Raw genomic sequence first — 20127 nt, forward strand, 5'->3', positions numbered from 1 at the left:
AGAACAGACCAAAGCTTCTCACAGGGATCTAACTTGTAAGCTTGGTTCTTTTAGATTAGTAGAATGCTCTAACCTTGTATTTTCTACCTTATTTATCATCACATCATGATATCTCATGGTGCGTCACAGCAAGCTGACCTCAAGGCTTTAGACCTTCTCCTTACCACTAAGTACACTCCTGTCTGTGTGCTCTCTCAATTCTGCTTCCCATGTCTTTTGCATCTCAGCACAGTTCAGAAAAGGAGGCCTGAATCTTTCTCTTTTTTCTTTTTTTAATTCAAGCCAGTTATATCTGTGGGCATACAATTTTTAAAAGCTCTTACTGGTATTAATATAGGATGAATTAAACCCCACAAGATATCTGCAGTAGTCACAATTATCACTATTGAAGGTATATAAAAAGTAGTAAAATTTCAACAGGCCCATAGTTGTTGGTTGAGGATAATTTATATGACTGAGTTAACATAATTAACAGATTATTTAATGTGCATACTACTTCTTTGTCTTTGGATGGAATTCCCCTAGAATGATTTAACAATAAACCTCTAAACCTCTGACAGCACCCACCTCCCAGGATTGCTGTGAGGATCAAATGAGATAACAAAGTACTTAGCAGGGTGCTTGGCACATAGTAGGTTCTATACAAATGTCAGTTGTTACCATTATCTCTGCTTAATGAAGCTTTTTTTTTCCTGTGGTCACACGTTGTTTAGCATTGCTACCTTGATATGTGCTTATTCCATGAATGGCTATATGCCAAAGTCAAGCAAAATATGTAATCACCATTATGATTATCATACAGAGATAGGGGCTGCGTTTGTGATTTCACTGCCATAGGAAACTCTAAGGTCGGAAAATTCCCCGTCAGTGCAGGTCAGCACCTTTTCTGCAACTTATAGGCCCAGAGAGTTACTTAGAGTACTAAGAGGTTAGGAGTTTTGCCTAGGGTCTCACAGATAGTAAGATTTTTGAGGCAGGATGTGAACTCAGGTCTTCCTGACTGCAGGCCCAGCTCTCCACCTAGCTGCCTACCATCACATCAAGATATGAAGACAGGCATTCCTGATTGAGGTCAGCTCCATATCTACTATACCATGCTGCTTCTCACTGGTATCTTGAAATATAAATTATCCTCAAAATTCTTTTTGATCTCAAAAGGCACTCCATATTATTATTCTGATCCCATAGTAACTCCTTTCAATCTTAAAATTAGAGCATATTTTTAAAATTAAGGAATAAAGCTATAATTAAAAAAACATATCAGATAAAATGCAGAGGCTCATCTCAACTTACCCAATATTTATGGAAATCTTTGTTTTGGTTTAGATTTGTGGTTTTTTTGGGGGGTGGGGGGAGCAACTGGGTTTAAGTGACTTGCCCAGGGTCACACTGCTAGTAAGTGTCTGAGGACTGATTTGAACTCAGGACTCTTGATTATAGGGCCAGTGCTCTATCCAGTGTGCCACCTAGATGCCTCTACATATTATCTTAAAGTGCAAAACACCTGACACCATTGTGGAATTTCTCTCCACCAATGTATTCATCTGTCTTAAAGATCAAATGATGTACTGTTAAGTAATTTGCCCAGCACCCTCCCCCTCTGAAGTATACTAGCTGTGTGACCCTAGGCCAGTCATTTAATCTCTATTTTCTTCAGTTTCCTCATCTATAAAATGGGGATACTAATAATAGCATCCACCTACCAAAGTTGTGAAGATCAAATGAGATAATTGCAAAGCACTCAGCATAAAGTCTCTGGCATATGTAAGCATTATGCAAATATTGGCTGTTATTATTATTAATTGTATTTGGGAGACATCAAATACTGCATTTTCACATTTATAATGATACTGAAAATCATATTGAAAAGTAGTACATGTCTAGATTTCAAATCATGTCTGCCCTTAAAAATTTTTTTTTTTACTAATGTTTGTCACTAGTTATTGGCTGAAATTATCTTCAGTTTTCAAAGTTCTTAAACTGTAGTTTGACTTGGCTTCTTTCACAATGTGGTCACTATTTTCCAAGGTGGCATTTCCAAAATAAAAGAACAAAAACACGGAAATCACATGCAAATATTTTCACTTGTATCAGAATTCTGAAGAAATTCTCAATTTCTTCTATGATCTCTACTACTGCAACTTACTACCTCTGTGACACAAAGCTCTCCACTTCATGTCTCTGGGCCTTACCTTTCATATCTGTATAATAATGGGGTTGAACTAGACTATATCTAAGTTCTGTTTCAGTCCTCCAACTTGTGCATTTGGGGCCAATACTGCATTCACTCTAGACTTCCCACAACAGACACAACTTCTTTGAAGCCAGAAAACAATGGAAGGGGTTTTTACCTATTGAGCTAAACTCCTTGCTAAGATAGAAATTATTACCTAGTGACAGCCTGACCAAGGAAGCTCTTTAGGAACAAGATTCCTTGTCTTACGTAAATATCCTCAGCAATGCAAACTAAAATACATATAACCCCAAACCAACAATCCCCAAGAAAACTGAAGCAGAAAAGTCATTCCCCGCCAGTCAAATACTTTTTAACCAGATTGTTTTGACTCATGTTTTCCATGAGGCAGAAGGAGCTCTTTATTCTTCCTGTTCACTTTGTACATATTGTTCCAATCAAGGACTTCTAGCATTTCTTTAGCATGCTGTATGGATAGACAATCACATGTACATCTCTAGCTTTTTGAAAAGGCTAAGCCATCAGGTGCCACCCAATGTCAGGAGAGTTGAGTTTTCAGCAGGTATGCCTACTCATGCAGCAGAGATGGAAGGCTGGATGATGGAATGGACTGGAAGCCATAAAAGACATACTGGATTACAACAAAGAATATAGCTAAAAGGCTCATCATATACTCCTGAATAATTACCATATATGTGTTTTGAGGGAGTGGGATGCAATAACAATTCCTGCCTATGAACAATGACTATTCAATTTAATCAGCACTTATTAAGTACCCACTGTGTACAGAACCCTGTTCAGGCCTAGGGATAAAGTTCAAATAAGACATGGTCTTGCCCTCAGTGCTTGTAGCCTAGTAGAATCATAGTTCATTTACATTTATATTATATAGCATTTTACAAGGCATTTTCCTCCCAAGAACCTTGTGAAGGTAGGTAGTAAAAGTATTATCATACAAATTTTGAAGATAAAGAAACAATTTAGAGTGGTTCACTGGCTAGCAAATACCTGTCAAATCCTTAGTTAATTGTCAGAGTTGGGTTGACAAGTCTAACAGTCTAGAGCGCATCATTAGAAAGTTTTCTGAATTTCTACCATAGCATGCTTTTCTATGTCCATTAAATCTTTTACAAATATTCAAAATGTTATAGTATCATTTTGTGAACAAGTCAACATATTTACATATATCATAATTTGTTGTTGGGTCATTTCAGTTATGTCTGACTCTTCAAGATCCCATTTGTGGTTTTCTTGGCAAAGATACTGGAGTGATTTGCCATTTCCTTCTCCAGCTCATTTTAAAGAAGAGGAAATTGAGGCAAACTGGGTTAAATGACTTGCCCAGGGTCACACAGCTATTGTCTGAGTACTGACTTAAACTCAGGAAAATGAGTCTTTCTGACTTCAGGCCCAGCACTCTATCCATTGTGCCACCTTGCCCCATCATATGTAAAGATGGGCATATATATACACACTCTATCTGTATTTATGAAGGATTATTTGTTTAGATTAGTCCAACTGCTGTCTGAGCATCCTCATGTCCCAAAGCTATTCTGATAACATAAAGGCATTTCACCATCAGAAAGGATATACAGGTGTAATGGTAATGCAACTTTGAATTTGAAGATCCCTTTGTGTTAGCAAAAGTAGCAGGGTACTTCACTTAGTAACTGATCAAGCCTCTATTGGGGGAACAGAAGGTATGAACTCCTGTCCCTTGTTACTGACGTAACAGGAAGTTGGCTGAAGGAAGTGACATAGGTAATACTGGGTGTATAAGAAAAGCCCCAGAGAGGCATAGTCAGAATTTCCTTGAGACCTAGATCTGGTGGCAGAACAGCTACAGAAGAATTAAGAACCAAGTCCTGAGAATTTGTGGTGGTGGAGCTTCTTCTGAACAGGATCCCAGGATCCCAGGAGCCCAGGAGCCCAGGAGCCTGAAGCCCAGGTGACTGAAGCATGACCAGGATGCTGAGACTTTGAGACTACTGATTAGTGACTAATTGAGTTAATCAAGACTTTGCCCCAAGAGTGGAAGACTTTGACTGTGTACTTTGATCCTACTGATAAGTGACTGATTGAATTAACTTAAGAGTGACTATTTTGTGACTGATTGAATTAACTTAAGAGTGACTATTTTACTTTGAGACTATGTTGTGAATATTATATTGTGATTTTCTTTGATAAGCTGAAATATGGTGAATGCTGTATTTTGAATTATGCTGTACCTTGATTTTCTGTGGATGTTTTGCTTTTATTATGGAATAGAGCGATCACTATACTGAATAATCAGAACCTTAAAAAAGCTGTTCACAGTAGCAGTTCTTCTGGAAAGCTTCTTTGCTTGGCATTACAACAGGCCAATAAGATCATATAGTGCTAGCATACTTCCTCCCAATCCCAAACTCTAATAGGTAGACCTTATTCAATTTCTAACATCTTGAGAAACATGGTAAAAGGAATATATTAACTTTCCATAAATTTAACTTCCAGTTTGGTTATTTATGTCTTTGGTTTTCCATTAGATAGAATACTTTCATAAAAAAAACCCAGTCTTTGTTTAATGACTTAAGTGGGCACTGTGGATAGAACATCAAGCCTGGAATCAAGAATATTTGAGTGCAAATCTGGCCTCTGACTCTTAATAGCTATGTGATCCTGGGCAAGTCACTTAACCCTGATTGCTTTAGTGTCTTCATCTATAAAATTAGCTATAGAGGGAAATGGCAAACCATTCCAGTATCTTTGCCAAGAAAACCTCAAATGGGGTCACAAAGAGCCAGACACAGCCGAAAACAACTGAAGGACATTTAATTTATTCCACAGAAAATGCTTATGTTGTGTAGATATAATTTTATTAGCTGGCTAGTTATAAAAACCAAATCATCAGCATCTTTATTTACTGGCACAAGGATAGAAAGGTTTATGTAAAATTTTACAGGGCACTTGTCCAAGGGCACCTTTGGCTGTCAAAAGCTCAAGACAACTACAGCATTGGTTCAGGGATCTGGCTCTAAAAGGAACAATCATCTCATGGAAAACGAGAAAACTACCATGTCCAATTTAAACCAATGAAGTTTTAAATAATTTTTTTGCTGCTACAGTATCAGGCTCACTGCATTTTATTCAATTCAATAAACATTTATTAAATGCCTCCAATGAGCAGGGTATAATAGCACAGGAACAAGATAGTCCCCGACATCAAAGAAGTCAAGGTTCTAGCAGGGAAGGGGGATACAATGTGTTCACAAGTAAATGAATGCAAAGAACATACAAAGGTTCATACAAGATAATCTCAAGACTAAGAAAGTGCTAGTAATTGGGGCTGAGTTGGCATCTTTGCAGAATACAGACAGCACCGAATCTAAACTTTGAAGGAAGCTAGGGATTCTATTAGACAGAAATCAGAAAAAGTTTCAGGAATATCATTTGACAACTGTATGAAGGATGTACTGGAAAGAGAAGAAAATGGAGGCAGGGAGACCGGTTGCAGGCTACTGCAACAGCCTGGGAAAGAGATAATGACAGTCTGAACTATGGTAGAGGTTATATGAGTAGAGAGAAGGAGCCCAGAATTCTGCAAAGACTAAGGAGGAGTATTCAGTCAGATATGAGGTTAAGGAAGAGACAGCAATTGTCACAGGAGCCAAGGGAGGAGAGGAAGTGTCTAGGGGGAGGGTGGAGCCAACAGAGTTAGATGTTGGAGAGAGGTCAAAGAAGGATGATGGCTGAGAAGAGGTTATGATACCACACTGGAGGGAGTAGTCCTTATTCTAGTGGTGGAGTTGGAAGCCAGATGGCAAAAGATTAAGATGTGAGTCAGAGGCAACAAGTGCAGAGAATCCTTTCTAGTAGTTTCATAATGCCCAATGGAATGTCAGTGATAGGATTCCTACAGGATCACTTTAATTCTGTGCCACTCCCACTTTGAAATTAAATTGACTAGTATTGAGGCTGTACTTCCTTTCCCAATAATTTAAAAGTAAATGTACACATTGTAAAATAATCAAAATACCTTTATCTGATAAGAGGAGATTGAGCCTGGCCCTAGAGAGGTTTTGTCCTCTTAAAGCTTTAAGGGTTAGGATCCTGGCTTTTTTTCATGATTGATGCTGCAGTAAATTATTATACATTGATAAATTTTATCACTCCATAGCCAGACCATGACTTAAAATGTACTCATACAAAGAGCAGAGAATTTCAACTAAGAATAGTTCTTAACATGTTAGTATTTTTCCAAAACATAAAGTGCATAACTTCTACAATAGGAAAGAAGAGTGATCAAAATGACTTACAAAATATGTTGTTAGATAGCAAATATCTTTTTTAAAAGGTTTCCATAAACTTTAATGCTTATATTCATACATCCTGAAAGACAATCTCCTTCATTTAAAAGTACATAATCTTTGGTTGAAAGAATACAATGAGAAAGAGTATGACTTTACTTTTGTGAAAGCCAAGCTCATTCAAACACCAAATGAATGAAAGGCAGGCACACTTTTGGGAGATAGAACAACTCTTTGCCTTAGCTGGGTTGATTGCATTAGCCTTTAAAGTACAAGAACAACTCTTTGCTTTAGCTGGGTTGATTGCATTAGCCTTTAAAGTACATGCAGAATACCCTCAAGGCAACAAAAGATTGCTTTACAAACAACACAGGAGAGAAAGTGTAAAATTCTTCTAAAAAGAGATTTACTTGAAATACAGAAAAATTCTAGGTTTAAAAAATGGCTTAAGAATATAAAAAGAGGAGGATATCAGACTTTTTACTAATTTTTTAAGTCTTCCAGGAATAGAATTCAATTCCAGGAATTGAATTCCAAAGAGAAGACTTGCTAATACTCTTGGGATCATAGAATAACAGAATATTAAGAATTAGATTTTTTATTAATTAATAATATTAATTAATATTAGCGATCAGCTGGTCCAAGCTCATCATTTTACAGATGGGAAAATTGAGGCCCTGAAAGATTAAGTACCCCAGGATCTAAGTTACCTTAACTCACTGGACACTGACTACCATCTAAAAGCGCATGAGTCAAATAGTTCTGGACACGCCTGTTACTGCTGGTGGGAATAAATGATAGTAAAGTTCACTGTGTCTAGGGTTTAGTGCATAATGATGGGCTGGTTAAGGGTTACCTGGTTTGGAAGGTTGTACCTAGCCCACATGGTATTGCTTTAATACATTTTATCCATTTACCTTCTTTATGTATAAAGAGCTATATCCATGCTTTTGTTATCAACTCCAATATACTAGGCCACTATGACTTCACTGAAATGCATCATGTGGGAAAGAAATCAGAATTTAATGAGACTGACATTACCACCTACAAGTGGACCCTTTTAGAGGAGAGGTGCTCCCCTAGAACCCTCTGTTATTAAGTGGAATATATAACTAGCAGGGTAAATAAATAAAAGACTTCCAACCTCTGTCCTTCACCAATAAATAGGGTTGGGTAACTGAGCAGCAACATTTTTTGGTTGGTTCAAAATCCATCCTCTTTTTCTCTGAGCACATTGCCAACAGAGGCTTAGACCCTCTTCACCTGCTACCTAGACTAATTTAAAATTGATCTACCCACTTCCAATCCATCATTCACAATTGCCAAAATAAAACAATCTTCCTGGTCAGGCCTGCTTTAGACATTCACTGCATAAAAACTTTCAGTGGCTCCCTATTTTCTATAGAAAAAAAAAAGTACGTTTCTTTGTCTGGTCTTTGAGGAATCCTAAAATTGAACTCCAAACTACCTTTCCAGTTTTATTACATGCTCTTACCCTCCAAACAATCCACATTCTGGACAAACTAGATGACTATTTCCAATTCTGTCCTATATTTTCCCATTTTTATGAATTTTGAAGGGCTGATATCCTCACTCTCTTGTCATCTTGGCCAACTGAATGCTTTTTTTGCCTTCAATTCTCAATTCAGGGTACCATCTTCTCCATGAAGCCTTCTTTTCCTCCTCAATTTTTGCAAAACACTCAGGAGGGCTCTTTCCAACAGCATAGAAATTATTTTGTCTGGAATTCTCCTTTACCCCTTACCACTTATTTAGCTTAGCAGCCTAATAATAATGCGGCAGCTATGTGATGCAGTGGATCACGTACTGGGCTTGGAGTCAAGAAAACCTGAGTTTGAATCCAGCCTCAGATTTTTACTAGCTGTATGATTAGTCAGGTTCCTCAACTATAAAATGGGGGGTAATAAGAGGATCTATCTCAAGGGCGGTTGTGAGCATCAAATGAGATATCTGCAAAGTGCTTAGCATTTGGAACATAATAGATGCTTAAGAAATATGCGCTCTCTTCCTGAATAGATGGAAGCTTGAGAGCAAGGACTCCGTCTTTTTCATTCTTATAGCTCCATAAATGCACACATAGTAATAATGATAGTAGCTAGTATTTATTTACTGCTTTGGGGTTTGCTATATACTTTACCTATGTTAATTTCTTTGATCAACAACTCTGGGAAGCAGGTATTGATGGAATTCTAATAAAGTTGATCCCAGCCCAAATATTCTAATTTCATTATAGACCTGGCTCCACTGAACAGCGGGCCCACTGTACCTACCTAGTTGTCCCCCCCCCCCAATATCCTAACTTCTTCAAATATGCCTCACTGCTCACTGGAACAACAGGTGAGAACCTGAACTCAGTTCTCACAGAACAGCAGGTGTGACCATGATCCTGTCATGGGATCTCAGTCACTGCCTCTACCTAGTCACTGCCCCCAGACCCATTTCCACAAAAACAGGTGTGTTCTTATATTCAATCACATCATCCATCTAATAACTAGCCAATTAGAGGGCAGCATGACCAGAATGTTTAAACACCAAACCATAGATGGGACCCCTCCTCCATTACCTAATCCCTTAACAAACACCTCCAACCTTTTTAATATTCATAATTTCTGTTACGCTATTGCACCTTTACCTTATAAAAATCCATCTTTCTCTGAAGTTGCCCATTCCTCTTGGAACTTATTCCACTTCATGAAAGGCATCAATCTCAATAAATGCCTATACTTGGATTTAGAGGTGGTCTGACTCTGAATCATTTGAAATGTTTCCACCACAACACATCACGGAACTGCAACAGTTTTTGGGTGGGCAGAGCCCCCACCACAACAATTTTTGGTGTCCCTGGGTTTAAACCACAACAGTATTATTATAATGCTCATTTTACAGATGAGGAACCTGACGCTAAAAGAGAGTTGGCCAGGGTCAAACTGTTAGGAAGTGTAGGAATCAGGATTTGAACTTAGGTCTTACTAACTCCAGGTCTAACTCTATCCATTAATCCACTAGGCTGCCTAGGGGGGAGATGAAAAATGCTAAATGAATTGAATAATACCTATTGCAGAAGAAAAGGTTGCCAAACTTATATACTACCAATTTAAAGATAAAAAGGAGTGAAAGCACTAGTCTTTAGTTGAGCTCAATGGTGTATTGAAAATGACAAGATTGTCAATTAAAGGCACTAGTATTTATGACACTTTTAGAAAACATCTCCTTAATTGACCAATTCTTGTTTTTGTAATTATGGGCCTAATAAAAATAACATATCCAGCTCTTCCAAAAGCTCTTATTCTAAATATGGATTGTCAACAGAACATGCATCCTAATGAATCTTTTTTCAGAGTGCTTTTGATTTGACAATCCTAATGCTATCTTTTTTTAATAATCTAGATAAGAATCATATGGTTCTGATTTAAATTCTCAGTAGACTTCAAAAAGGAAATTCCAAGCGAAAGTTTGCTCATACATCAAAAAACGATGTTTAAATGATACTGTGGGGATATCCTAAACTAACAAAGTCAGGAAGTTCAAAGTTAACACTGAAACTTAGTCCTGTTACCACTTCTATCCTTCCTACTAGAATTTCAGAGGCATTTCCAAGGTGGGAGAGTTCATATACTAACAGTCCTCACTGATCTTCAACCTAGTACATACTAAATGTGCTTTTTACTTAACTGTCAATCAATCAATTAATAAGAATTTATTAAGTGCCTACTATGTGCCAAGTACCTACTATGTGCTAAGCACTGCCAATAAAAAGGGCAGATTCTGCCATCAACATTTTAGAAAGAGTGAGAGTCAATATGAGTTAGTGAACAGAGTGTTGGGCCCAGAGTTCAAATCCTATCCCAGATAATTTTGAATGATATGATAGGTAATGATGACCATTTCACTAACTTCCTAAAGCCTTAGTACCCTGATTTGTAACATGAAGGCAGTAATAGCTCTACTTCCTATCTCACAGGGTTGCTGTAAGGAAAAGTGCTTAAAAGTAGTGCTATCTGGTTTATACTGAATTTTGTTGCAAATGACAACAGTTTCTATATTAGGGGGAGGTATAGTACCTACTCTGTGTCAAGTCCTAAATATTTATGTTATCGATTTTTAAAAATCTGAGTGTCCATTATTTTGACAAGAGTTTGTTGTTTTTCTCTTGTCTAAACAGATGAAGGGATAACTAGGTGGCACAGTGGATAGTTTACCAGGTCTGGAATCAGGAAGACTCAGTCTCCGTAATTCAAATCTGGCCTCACACACATAACAGCTGTAAGATCCTGGGCAAGTCACTTAACCTTGTTTGCCTCAGTTTTGTCATCTGTAAAATGATCTGGAGAAGGAAATGGCAAACCACTCCAGTATCTCAGCCAAGAAACCCGAATGGGTCATGAAGAGTTGATATGACTGAAAATGGCTGAATAACAACTAAAGGAAGATGATGACTTCATGCTTAAGCTCTATAAAGTGTCAACTTTCTTAAGTGTTGGGTCCATGTAATCAGAATCCTTGCCTCCTGTTAAGTAGGTAAATGCTGGGTACATTGAGCTGTGGCCCATTTTTGCATGAGTAAACTGCTTCTTTCAGACTAAAAATGAGCACTTCTCAAAGACACAGATTACAGCAGCACATTCAGGCTGAAACAGTCCCCTTATGGTGACTCTTCATATTCTTAGGTCCTCAGTATGTTTTATTTCTGGTTGTTTCATGAAGCTTATTCTTATATACACACATGTATCTACACACACACATCTACACATGTGCATATGTATATATACATACATGTATACACCTGTGTCTCTATATATGCTTATATACCAGCGCACATGTGTGCATGCACACACCCCTCTTTTTTTTTTAAAGCAATGATATTAGGTTGTTAGTTATGATCTACTGATATCAAGTAATAGTTCTATGTCTACATCCTGGATAATGGTACCTGGCTTGTTCCTTCCTCTCTGATTTCTTTATCTTGACCTTAAACAGGCTGGGGGCTCACATTTCATTAATCCATTTGACAAATATTTATTGAGCACCTACAACATAGAAGGTGAAACAGGATGTAGAAAAGTCTTTCTTTCAAGGAACTTCTGACAGTGTAAGACACAAAAACATATTTACTAATCTATTACACATAACTGTCTGTTAAAAGTAGCCTAAATCCTATGGCAAAGTAACATTGAAAATTAATTAAACAAAGTACTAATGGGAATTCCTTAAGGGAGAGAAGATCCCTTCTGTCTGGAGTGATTAGATTTAAACCTTGACCTTCTTTGTGAACTCTAATGACTCCCTGGAATGGTATATTGCTAAGTGCATTGTATACATCTGGGGAATATAGAAAAGATACTCCCAACCTGGTAAAGTTTATTATTAGACTATTTTTAGTTGCTGCACCTGAAGACTTCCAAATAAAAGAGCAATTGCAGTTCAAGTTTTGACTACAACTAATGCTGGATGAATTTTTAGATTAGTTTTTTAAAATGACAACTATTCAATTTGTAAGTGGTGGATAATTAATCTTTGACATTCAATTACTTTACATTATATTGTTTCTGTCAATTTTGCATTACAAGATGCCACATTTCATACAACAAACTATTTAACAAAATGGAATAAGACTCATAGCGACAATGTGACACTTTAAGAATGACAATGAATTCTCCATAAGAAGTCATTTTTAGGGTGATTATTAAAATCTGGTAAATAATATTCTTACATTTGCAATTTACAAAGTTTTCATCAATTAATAAGCACATTACCAACTGGTTTGCATGATGTGTATCAAAATGAACAGTAAAAGTACGTCCAAACATACATAAGATACCAGAACCTTAGGGGAAAAACATCTCATATATGACTTATACCAGATTATTTTTAAAAAAATGTTTCTTTTTTTAATAGTTTAATCTTTTATTTATTTTTAGTATTCAACACTCATTTCCACAAGATTTTGTGTTACAAATTTTCAACCTGTCTTTCCTTACCCCCCCACCCCAAGACAGTGATCTTACTGAATACCCCTTTCCCTAATCTGCTCCTTTTCATAGCCTCCCGTTTCCCCCCCCCAGATTATTTTTTAGTACTGGAGGAGGAAGGGTGTATAAAAGAGCAAATACTTAAAAAACTAGGCAAAGGGTCCAGTATTTCCTGGATTAATGGCCACCTGAGAGAAGCTGATGGTTGTAAAGAGGTTACCTATAAAGACGGTTAGGGTTGTGGGGTTGTTCTGGAGACTCCAAAATACCAACATGCCGGGTCCTGCTGAATGAATTTGACTCAGTCAGGCCATTAACCTCCAATGGTTATTAATCTTCCAGAAATGCCCACTGTTAAGGTCATTCTCACTATTATAACCCACAAATAGAAAAGGGAAAAAAATCCTAGATGCATGCACATACACATATACACATATATACACACACACACACACACACACAGAGGCACGTGTATCCATGCACCGTATTTGGGGAGACATGATTGATTGTTGGGTAGCTACCAGCAACTATCCAAATGCCTACCAAAGCTTTTATATTCAAATACAAAAACCTATCTCCTCCAAAGATAGAATTTCCAGAAAGGAAGAAAAGGGGAAAGGGTAAAAGGAGATAGATGCAGATGAAGAGGAAATTCACTAACCAACTGCTGCGTGCCACTATAAGAGGACATAGGCTTTCACACTACCAGGTCTGTGACCAAAAGGAAATCACTTCACCTGTCCAAGCCCAGTTTTCTTCATCTGAAAATAACATCTAACATTTACTCATATGTAAAGTGCTTTGCAAACTTTAAAGTGTTAAATAAATGTCAGGTTTAAAAAAAATGTCATATCCTATCTCTTCAAACTAGATTTTAAACTCCCAGAAAATAAAAGGCTGTGTCTTACCAATGTAAGTGCTCAACTGAGGAAGGTATAATGACAACTGAGGCAGACTTGCAAACTAGCAGAGGTAAAGTATTCAGACAGCTAATTTCCAAAGACAGAAATACAGACTAAAGATTGACAAGATCAAAAATCTTCACTGAACCAAAGTTTAGGGTAAATGGGAGAGGGGGCTGTTGGGAAGGAGGAAGATCAGGTTTAAATTTAGAAAAGAAATTCTACTCTTAGAGGGATGATTTAGAATTTAGTTAGCAGCTTCCTGCCTGACTATACCATGAACATGCAGAAGCAAACTGGAATTTAAGTAACCTATGACTTCATTCAAGCCACAGTGACTTTCTGGTTGATCCCTGAGTTCTGCTTTGAAAGGCCTGAGAGATGTAGAACTTGGCATCTGATTGTCAACTCTACTCAAGATCACAGGAAAAGAATAATATCTCTGCTCAGTATCAATGCTGGCTTGAAAACAAAGGCTTTCTTCCGTATTTCCAATAATAACCTCCCACAAAATAATTCAGGACTGAAATTCAGAGAACAGTTTTCTGCCTTTTTACATCTGGGGTGCAACATAAACCATACAGAAGTAACTGGAGAGACATGAAAACCAACCTAAATTCAGGACTTAGTTCTGAGTTTTGTTCTAAGTAATAAAGCTGTCTGCCTTTATTATATGGAATCTGGCAAGTTACAGTGGCTCCCCTTTCTCCAGAGAATGGATAAAAACCTATCCAACCTAAAGTAAATGTTGAGTTATTCCATTTTACTTTCTTTTAATCCTGACCTTAACAAATGCCAAATAAAATGAGCATTTCCATATACAAAGCAGAACAGGACAGAATTGTACATGCAACTATAAATAGATATTATGTATATTACAGCTTACAAAACACGTTCTGTGACAATATGGTCAAATGTCATACTCACAAATCATAATTAGTATTTGTTACCTTTAAACATATACAATAGTAGGTACAGGGTAAAATATAAAAGGTTTAGGCTTTTATATAATACTGCTCTAAAAATATCCTTAAAGAACACTAAATATTTATGGAAATTTATCATGATAATAATCTCTTTAAATTATTTTTTTGAGAAAGAAAAGAAAGCATAAATATTAAAAACCCAAAGTCTTTTAACACTTAGACTCAACGAAATTTAAGAGAATGGGAAAGTTTATTCTTTTCTAATATACTTCCTGCCACTAAGAGTCTGAGTGGAACCATACAATTCCCAAATGACCTCTGGAGCATCAACTAAGATTCCAAGCCTCCACACTTCCTTTTCTCATTGTTTTCATTCATATTAAAAATGAACGCCAAGGATGTTCAGTACAACTTCAAAATAGTCACATATGAAAAGGATTATGTTTTCTAGAACAGGCAAGCCAGGCACACTTTTCTGGGGAATTAAGCGTCCAAGCATAATTAAAGTGGAATAGATAACTTCACTTCAGGATAGCAGAGGTTTGGTGGGGTGGAGCAGGAAGTAATGACAAGAACTTTTGAGGCCAAAGAACCACATCAGGACTACTCCTAACTAAGCCTTTTGAAGCACTTGGGGTCAAAAGACCTGTGAAATATTCTGCTTGATGACCTCTATAATGTTTTTGGATGGGCTATAAAACCACACTTCTCCCTTTTCTTTTCTAAAATTGTCTTAATTGGACTAAGTAGGCTTCTTTCAGCTGGTCTCAGTTTTAGAGGCTGCTGAGCCTGGAGTCAAGAAGACCAGGGTTCAAATCTGGCCTCAGATACTTAGTAGTTGTGTGATGCTGAGCAAGTCCGTTAGCAAACCTCTGTTTGCCTTAGTTTTACTGACTATAAAATGAGGACAACTACTCGACTACTTGTCAGGATCAAATGAGGTAATCTGCAAAAAGCACGCCTGCTGCATGCTCTTCTCTTCCCTCCCTGGAGAATTAAAAACAATTTTTAAAAAACTGGATTAGGATAAACCAGATTTTGAAGGTGTATTTCCCCTAAGGGATACAGGGTGTGGGAGGATTTTACTCATTTGTTGTATATATTCAAATGGTCAAGGTTTCCTTCCTATAGGGAATCTTTCCCCTAATTGGATTATTGGAGGAATATGACAATATAGGGAAAGCTTCTTGCTCAAATAAGGAAAGTGAAATCCTTTAATGTACTTGCATTTTACCCTGGATTAAACTGTGATTTCCAGGCTAAAGAATACTATATGTGTCAGCTGGACAATCTTCCCCTCAACTTATCTTTATTGTCTAGCAAGAATATTGTTGATGTCACGTACCACTCAAAGACTTCCTGACTTTTGTGTTTGTTGACTTTGTCATTCCTAAATGTTTCATTTCCTTTGCTTTAATTAAAAAAAAAATCACTTAAAAGATATCAAATCAAGCCTTTCTCATTCTCTTCACTTTATCTACATGAGATACTGGCAGGCAAGTTCAATACTGAAAAATTCTGAAATGCCTGAATGAAATAAAAGTTGTGCCTCTGAACTAGTATTTAATGACTATATATGTATTTTTCCTCAGTAGATTCCCAGGCAGACTCTCTTCAAGGTTAAAAAAAAAAAAAAGGCACATTCTCCTCATGTTTTCCAAGTCAACAACCACAATCAGCAATCTGTCAGGTAATACCATCTTTCCAAGGACATCTCTTTTTGGTTGCTCTGCTCCCACCTGAAACTTCAGGGAGAGCTCCCTCTATCCCTCCTCTCCTCTCCCTCTACCCCTTCTCTCCTCTCCCTCTACCCCTTCTCTCCTCCCCTCCCCCTAACTTTCACTGCTGCTGCTGCCTAAATTACTTCCTTGGCACCACCAAAGGAGGGAAGCACACCTGGACTTCTTTGTCTCTTCCATTTATCTTACCCTATTAGTTGCCAAGCTTAACCACTTTGTCCCCAACAAAACCCTCCTCCCTCTTTCCCTTCAGTACTTACCACAGAAGCCTGTTCCTGGCCGCCTTATACCAGGGCTATTATCATGATTTTCTTGTTAGGTTTCTCACCTCTACCTTCAAGCCCACCCTTAAGCTTTTTAAAATTGGATTGTCAAAATAACAAGAACAATTTTCTAGACCAGATGCTGTGTAACGGAACTGCTTACAAATCTTCCCGTGGCTCCCTAAGAACCTCCAGGTAAATGAACAACAAAAATCAAATCCCTGGGCTATACCATCCGTATTGACTGACGGAATACTTGGTTAATGCTTAATCTAGGTCTGTGATTTTACAGTAGCTAAACTTATCAATATTATTATTATTATTCAGGTTTTGTTTTGGTTTTAATCCAAACCTGGTTTATTTCAAAGAGACTTGAGTTAACACTGAAAACAGGTGAGCAAAGCCCCAGTATTTAATATCCCACCTCATCCTCATCTTCCCTGACCAAGAGGTTCTCTTGACAAATATTTGAGGAAATACAGTCAAACTCTGTAAGATACCTTTCTGAATATATTCAAATCAGATTCTTTTAAAAAAAATCTGAGGTAAAGCAGTGGTTTCCAAATTTTTTTTCTGCATGAATTTTTAAAAATGGATTTTAAGAAACATTTAAAAATGTACATATATATTCAATGAATCATGATACCAAATGCTAACATAAACTATCAAGCTAGGTCATGGACATATATTTAGGAAAAAATACTTACACATTTTCAGTTTTCAAGTCATATTTTTCATTGGATAGCTGTGTGAAGATGCATTTTGATTTCTTAGAGACTACTGGTGTTACAGGCAGTTACAGACTTAAGAATGAGAGGACCAACATCCTGAAAGAGTCCCAGGACAGGGTGGCTAAGGGAACTTCCTTTCTCTCTCTCTTTTAGTTGCTGCTCGAAATTTCCCTCCCCGCCTTTTTTTTTTCCTTTTCCCCTCCTCCTAGGGTTGCCTGGAACCTCTCTGCCCCTCCCCCTTTCTCTTTACTCCAGATGGCCTCTGGAGATGGCCAGCCCAGTGGTGAAGGAGGAGATCAGGGGAAATTAAGGCTGTTCCTTCTCCCCTAAGCTCTTTCCCCACCCAATAAACTGCTGTTTCAACAGCCCTAATACTGGCCTCCTCTGGTTTACCCCCAAATGAGTAAAATCATACCATGTGCAGATCATGATTCCCTCTCCCCCTTCCCAGATTCCCTCTTGTGCTTTCACCTCAGAGCCCCCAGCCCTGTGCTTAGAACAACTTGATTCCTCCTTTCATCTGAAATACTAGATTAATCGTATTTCAGTCCTTTGTGTACCCAAAGGGCCCATTTGCTCCTACAGGAAACTTTCCATAGGGAGCCTTTTAACCCCCATCTGTTAAAAGTTCCACTTTTAAGTGAAAGCAGGCAGGCCAATCCCTGGGTCTCACAGGAAAAAAAGAAAAAGAGGTGTATGTAATTGCTTTTGCGTTCATCAATACATGCTCAGGGGGCCAGGACAGGAGCAGGAAGTGTCCCAAAAGGTCCATGTTGGCAAGAATCTTTCAGGTCACCCTCAGTTCAGCATTACAGATTTCTGGTGCCATCCTCTACATTCCTAGGCTTCTGTCTTACTGAAGTCTCTGCCTTAAAGCCACCCAAGCAACCACAGGGGAATTAGAAAAATACTAGATTCTGCTCTTCAGAAAGGAAGATGGGGAACCCATTATCACGCCCTAGTGCAGAGATATATATGTTCTCAGTATTCCAAGTTGGAACGCTGAATGTCTTTTCCCACAAAATGTATTTATTATTTGTAGTAGTCTTTCTGGTATTATTAGCATAGTATTAAGCTAACCCAGGAAACCTAACTACCATGGATAACATTGTTTCTATAAGGAAATCCTGAGCTGCAGACAATTGACTTGACATATGAACTTCTGTATGAATTTATCCTTCTGCCACACTCTGTAAGTTGATAATTGCCTGTTCTTTAATAATTAGATGATTATTATATTATTATATATTATCATAGGCTCAAATATTTACATCAATTGAATCTAAGAAAGAGAAAGAAGAGAGGGAAAAAAAGGGGAGAAGGAAGACAGAGGGGAATCTATTTACTTTCATCTATCTCAGTTTCCTGTTCTACTAGATCTTCATTCAGGCAAGATTGTTTCAAGTAAATTAACAAACATTTCCTTTCGCTTTCTGGAGAAAATACACACATTCAATAAAGATGTTCTAAATAAGAGTCAGGACAGGGCATATGATAAACAAATTTGCTACATCAGTTTCAGAATTAGTATCAACAATACCATATCTGTGACATTGGGCATGTTCCTTCATCCTCATGGGCCTTACTTTCTGCTTTTACATTTATGTGTGTACACATACACACACAGAGTCATGACAGTCCTCTGTTTAAAAGAAAAATCTTCAATGGCTTATAATTGTCTAACAAGTATAGTTTAGATTTCTTTGCCAGGGATTCCAGGCCTTCCACAAGATGGTGTCTCCCTTCTACTTTGGGTCTCAATTTCCTCATCTGTAAAATGAGGAAAAATGGCTTTGAGTTTTTTTTTTTAAGCTTCAAATCCTATAATTCTATGATCTCTAAAAGTTTCTTTTCAACTATAAAATTCTCTCACTTATGGAATACTGACTGATGGATAATAACTCTGTCTTTCCATTTTTTTTCTTGCCGTGCTAGTGAATGCATTATTGTACATGGATGTGTTAAGTTTCTATCTGCACACAAAGGGGCTCAACCACATCACTCTCCTCAATCACCATTCACATGAATAACCTAGAAGTCAAAATGGCCTTGATTTTCAGAGAAGTATTGCATACATGTTTGTAATAAACATAGGTTAAATTAAACTGATTTTGACACAAGATATTCTTATTATGCTTTAAAGACCTAGAACCTAGACTAGTCCCTGCTCTGTCACTGACCACAACTTATTCTCTACCCTCACCTATAAAATACAGGGATTATACCAGAACTCTTCCTCTTCTAGCCTCATTTATAAGAATTAGGGATTGGATTAGATAATCTTTAATGTTCCCTCTGGCTCTAATACTCCATGACTTTATAGACACAGATGGTTGTCAACTTTTTATAAATTCTAGTAGGCCAGAATCTACCTTGAAAGAGTTATAACACTAAGAATGTTAAAAAAAAAAAAAAAAGAAGATATTCTGTACCTCACTTTTAAATATGTAATTGTGGAGACAATAGACACACCCATGCCAATTAAATCCAAGAAAAACTGTATGAACTCTGAAGGAAAGTTACAGTTTGTATAAAACTCTGTTGCTAGGACAGCCTGTTTTTGACTTGCCTTAATCCTAATGACTTATAGGATTTTGTATTGTGGTTCCTGACATAGCAAGATAAACATCCTGAGAAACCACAGTCTCAGCTGCTGTACTTTTGTTCCTGAAATCAATCTCCATTTGTTTCTCTTTCAATTTTATTCCTAAATATGAAATTCAGATCCTTCATAGTCTTACAATCTCAGACCAGTAGAAATGAGAAGCTGAATAAGGGCTTTAACTGTTCGGGTATGTGGAATCAAACAGATGTGAGGGGTTCTTACATTTCTGCCTCTGTGACATTCTCCATGGCACTGGACATCAAGCCCTGATGATGCTGTTCTTTTATTGTTCCAGCTATGAATACTTTGTCTTCATCACTAGATTGCAGTCAAACAACACATGCTGCCAGACTGAAAAATTTCTTATGTTATGCCCACAAAAGCATTTGTTAAATACCATTATGTGCCAACTACTGCGCTGATGGTGGGTTTACAAAGCCAGGCACATTGTGAACCAAAATGTTCAACTTAATCAATGATGGTTTAATGGG

General features: G+C 37.4%; 1 protein-coding gene and 1 pseudogene across 16 annotated transcripts in view; one reads left to right on the top strand and one right to left on the bottom strand.

Annotated features, from left to right (window-relative positions):
- The window catches only part of LOC138155417 (biogenesis of lysosome-related organelles complex 1 subunit 2 pseudogene), a 964561-nt pseudogene that overhangs the window by 515080 nt on the left and 429354 nt on the right, over positions 1-20127 (top strand).
- STARD13 (StAR related lipid transfer domain containing 13) overlaps positions 1-20127 on the bottom strand; it is a 750493-nt gene that overhangs the window by 75011 nt on the left and 655355 nt on the right. The window contains exon 1 of one of the 16 annotated variants that reach the window (XM_069080662.1): positions 17008-19651. The exons of 14 other annotated variants lie outside the window; for them this stretch is intronic. The gene's annotated coding sequence lies outside the window, so the exon portion shown is untranslated. Of the gene's footprint in view, positions 1-11431; positions 11509-17007; positions 19652-20127 lie in introns of those variants that run through there. One more of the 16 variants, XM_069080667.1, reaches the window with a different exon arrangement.

This window comes from Petaurus breviceps, unplaced genomic scaffold (genome assembly GCF_028583685.1).
Source record: "Petaurus breviceps papuanus isolate PSGF00001 unplaced genomic scaffold, PetGlider_PUasm1.0 91133, whole genome shotgun sequence".
In the NCBI taxonomy this organism is placed as follows: Eukaryota; Metazoa; Chordata; class Mammalia; order Diprotodontia; family Petauridae; genus Petaurus; species Petaurus breviceps.